The sequence below is a fragment of the Kryptolebias marmoratus genome, linkage group LG10 (assembly GCF_001649575.2).
Source record: "Kryptolebias marmoratus isolate JLee-2015 linkage group LG10, ASM164957v2, whole genome shotgun sequence".
NCBI lineage: Eukaryota > Metazoa > Chordata > Actinopteri > Cyprinodontiformes > Rivulidae > Kryptolebias > Kryptolebias marmoratus.
In genome coordinates, this window is record NC_051439.1 from 14,997,087 (window position 1) to 15,002,155 (window position 5,069).

Sequence of the window (5,069 nt, forward strand, 5' to 3'; positions counted from 1 at the left end):
ATACTTGGTAGGTCTTAATGTCATAGCTGATCAATGACAAGAATATTTCCAGAAACTTTCATAAAGTTATTTAAATTTTATATTTATATATCTATCTGTCTGTAACTAAATTCTTATATTGTGTCTGTTTGAAACAGGTGTCTCTTGTGAATGAGAGCCCACGCCTCACTGGGATTACAAAGGTTAAAGTAAAATAAATACTAACATTTATTGCCTTCAGGTGAGTTTATTAATTAACGACATGCTAAGGTAAGTTCACGGTGGTTAATTGCAGCAGACGGGCCGTAATGGAGTGCAGATGTTGGCGATCTCCCCCTCCTGTCAACGCTGTCATACTGATCAATAAACCCTGGGACAGCTGGAGCTGAGGCCGTCGACCTTCTGCGTTCTCTCACATTAACCCTTTCCCCAGCTCCCTCCCCTGTCCTTCAGCTGTGAGATTATCAGTCCCACCATGAGCCGTGTGAGAAGTCAGGGCTTCCCTCCCACCCCCTTCTGTCATGGGTTAATTAGATGGATGACCAGCTTTGCATTTTGTCCCACCTGCAGCCTCTTTAAAGAGGCGGAGATGCACTGTAAAAGAGAAGGATTTGATTTCCTCGTATGTCATGGTGTTGGAAACTTGATCTCCTCCTGCATGAGTGGCTGCTGTAAACAACAAAAGGTTTAAAGACGTGGGAGCATTGGTTGCAGCTTCTTTTTGTGTTCTTGCTAAACAAAGACCCCCCATGCACACACACACCTACACACACACAGGCACACATAATCACATGCATATCCCACTACTTACTAAGTAATTATGAATTACTACAGAATTATGTTAAGTTTATTGTTGAAGGGACAAAGGGAACATTAAAGCGTTACAACACCCTGCCATAAGAGCAGTAAAGAAAAAGATACACATTTATTTGTTTCTATTTTAACAGATTATTAATCTAAAATTTAAATGAAACCAAAAACATATAGAATTGATCAAAGTGTAAATATCATAAAATTAAGATTTATGTGTGGTTACCATATAGGACTGCAGGAACAATTGAAGCTGTAAAATAGCTGGCTGTCTTTCAGAAAACTTTAATTAACTGTGTGGGGGAAATCACTGCAGTAATGGCAACTGTCTATTTTTGAAACATCCAACATTTTAAACGGATTCTTGATTTACCAGAGCAAGTCATGTCTCACTTTGTTAAATCAAGAATGTGTTAAGTATGGATTATGGCTCTCTGGATTGATTCAAAACATTTCTCAGGGATTTCAAACCTCACATGACATTCACAATCCACTTTAATAAAATCCCACTTTACCAGAACTTTGTCAAACAGTCAAAAATATAGCTTCGGGCAAAACTGTGGAGCATATTTTTCTCTCCAGTGCTACAGTGTTATCACTGACTTGTGCCTGCTTCAAGGAGGCAAGTGGTTCTAAACAAATTCTCACACATGCCTGGAGAACCCTTGAAGAGAGGGCAGACATCAGTTTATGTTACATCAGAAAGCTGTTACTGAATAGTGATGCGGCACACACACCAGCAGGCACGCACATATCTAACCACACACACAACACACATGGCTGCACAATCACATGCCCTACTTGCTCTGTAACCTCAAAAGCTCAGTCTCCCTTTATATCTCATTGTTACACATGTTTTACAAAAGCTTCATACTGTCTCAACACTAAAACATTCTCAGCATGTGAATTCTACCTGGAAACTTGAAGAAAATAAACTTTATTTACTCCAACTGGACATGGAACATGACTCACTGCAAAACAGTTGGTTAAAATGTGCTCCTGGCCGGCCTTTGGATCATTTTGTCTGTCCATAGCATGTGTTTAAAGGTATTCATTGCAGTGTTGTGAAGACCAGTCTTTAAATAAAAATTTTGTAGGCAGCTGCCACCTACCACATGCGTTTGTTTACCTACAAAAACAGCTGAAGTGACTGAAAATAGGTCAACATAGGCAGTATCCGTGGAAGAACTGCTTGGGATGGAGATGTCAAACAATTTTGATGCATTAGTTTGTATTTACGCTCAGATATGTTGAGTAAAATATGCAGATATAAGTGCTTTGTTGACCTTGCGTGTGTACCTGTGTTTCAGGGTTGCGTCTGGAAAACTCCTGGAGAAAATGCTTTCAAACTGATCCATTTGATATAGTTCATAGTAACATTTTGAGTACCTTTAAAGTATTCCGTTGCAGATTTAGCAGCCATGATTGCCAAACTCTAATCAGGGACAATGATTTTTAAAAAGGGTTGGAAGACAGGAGTTAAAATGAGGTTTATTTTCTGATATTGCACAACCCGTCACGGTCCTCTCAGGCAAAAACAACAAAAATTCTGAACAATGTAGCAGCCACGGAGAGAAGGAGGTTTTTGTTAGAGCCCAGCCTCTTTCAGATATTGTGGAGGTGATGCTAGTTATGAAGCAATGACACTTGATCTGAGTGCCGTAACTAAGAGTGCTGATACAAATGGCCACCTTTTGTCAGGGCTGTCTGGTAATCATGCTTCCTGTCTGCCAGCCAATCCTCTCCCCATTAAACACTCAGATACAAATGCCTGTATTGTAATGGATAAATGTTATAAACATAAAATAAATCACATTAAAAAAATATGACAGAAAAATACAAACAGTTATTTTGTCCATGATAAAGTGTTTTGTTTTGCCACCATTTTTCTTTTTGGTGAATACAACCTCAGAAAATTAGGTTATTGTAATAAAATAATGTCATCGGAACACGTCAGATTTAGTGCGTTTCCATCCAAATGTGGCGTGAATTAAATGCTTTCAGGACTTGTTTCTGTTTTTTATACAGTGGGAAAACTAATTTAGCATAAAATTTTCAGCAGGGGGTGGAACAGGCCATGCTGTTCATTGCTGTAATAATAAAAAAGTAGTACAAAAATATATGAGACAGAGCTGAAGATGAAATTACGTACACAGAGAGTTTGATTTGCAAATGTTATTTTATCATACTTGGTAAAAAATAAATAAATGAAAAATGTAATTTTTCTGAAATACATAAATTGCTGCTTTCAGCCTTAGTTGCTCTTTTGCTCATTTTGAACCAACTGGAAACATTTCTGGTATAAGCATTTAGAAAAAAAAGTACTTTTATTTAAAAACATAAATATTTATAGCAAATTGTTGTGTTCCAGTATTTAATGCTGACTGGTGAGTCAAACTACTTTATTAACCCAAGATCTGAGGGTAACGCAGCATTCAGAACGCTCATGCACCAACATGCCCACAGTAGATCAGACTGGAGGACTGCATGAGAGAGCTGACTGGTTACCCAGCCTATACAAAGGCACTCTGTTTAATCTGCTCCACACATTAAACCACGGCAACTCAAAGGAGACATGTCCTTACAGCTGTGGACACGACTCTCTGAAGTGCAGCAGCACAGCGGTGTCCATGGCCGTGCAGCACAGAGGCAGAGGATGAAGACCGCTCATCATGAATGAGTCAATCCCGCACCAGGGATATGACGACCCAAAGAGCCCTCAAAACCAAACACAGGCCTTCAGGCGTGCACAAAGGGCTTTTCTCCACCATAAAAGGCGTCACACTGGTCTTTCAACACTTTGAAATGCTGATATTGTTTTCCACAGGATTTTCGTCATGCTTTCAACATGAAATCCCTAGAGGTGTTAATAAAAAGAGATCAAATAAAAATAACAAACGGCTTAATATTTAATCACCGATGATCGTTAAACAATTAGAAGAAAGCTGATTACAATCAGAACTCTTGCTTTTACGACCACAAAGATTTGCCGCAGCTGCATCACGATTTATTTATACTCAGCTTAATTAACTGTGGATGGCTCAAAGGCTGCCTGCTGCTGCGTGGAGGTCCAGCTTAGAGACCTGCGAGAGGAGTGTGCAAAAGCAACATTAATGGCATCCATCATCAGCTACTAATTATGCTGCCCGTGGGCCCCGGCTGGATCTGGTTTCAGCTTTGGGCTGCAGCCACCAAACACTTAGCATTCATATTTAATCACACCTCATTATCCGCCAACAATGAAGGAAGGAGGCAGAGACTGTACCTCATATGCCAGAGAGTCACATACAGACAGGAAAAATATATCTCCCACACACAAGTATTAACACCTGCAGAGACAAATAGTGGTGACACATTAACACACCCCCAGTCAATGGGAGTTTGGAGAGAGGTCTCCGTTTGATGTGACTCAACCTCTTTGATGAGAGGTAGTGCCCTATTTCTGAGCTTTCTCTCCAACTTTCATGTGAGATTCTCTTTTTTTTCTGTATTTCTGGTTCAAAGAGCAGCAAAACCAAACAGGGGCTAATCCTTTATCCACACAACAACTGCTGGTTTGTTGCTGGGCTATCAGCTAAGAGTGATGTCACACTCCTCAGGTGTAAGTAGTCTGATGTTGGAGATCAAATATGACTTGAGTCTGCTCAGGCCACCTGTCCTTGTTACTGTCATTCAGGTGAAAGAGAATATAGTGAGTCACACGCTTCACTCATCTGAAAACTTCACAGTAGTTTGAAGCCCTACCTGGGATTTTCCTTTGTTTGTTTGGTGTTAGCGTGATTTAGTGACCCACTGGGGAGTTTACTGAGTCTGATGTGCGTCAGCGAGCACCTTAAAAAGGCAGGTCTGAGCAACTTGTACATAGTTATCCAGAACTTGTTTGTTAAGCTCTGATCCCACCAGATGAAATGAGAGATGCTCCTGAAAAATGCAGGAGCTACTAAACAAAAAAAAAACAACATAGCAATATCTTCTTTCTCTGAGCTGTGACTTGACACACAAATCTTCAATTAATTCAGATTGTTTTCATTCTTGGTACTTTTATTTATCTGGAATTGATCATTTTCAAATAATAGTAGTCAAAGTGGCTTTAATTAACAATAAATCACAACAATTCACAGATTTTTAATTAGTAAAACGTAGTAAAACATTGTACAAAATGTAAATAAGAACAGAATGCAATGATTTGCCAATCTGATGAGCCCATACTGTATTCACAGTGGAACATGGTAAATAAATTAAATGCTGATACTAAGAAATTGTATCTTTTTTTTTTTTTT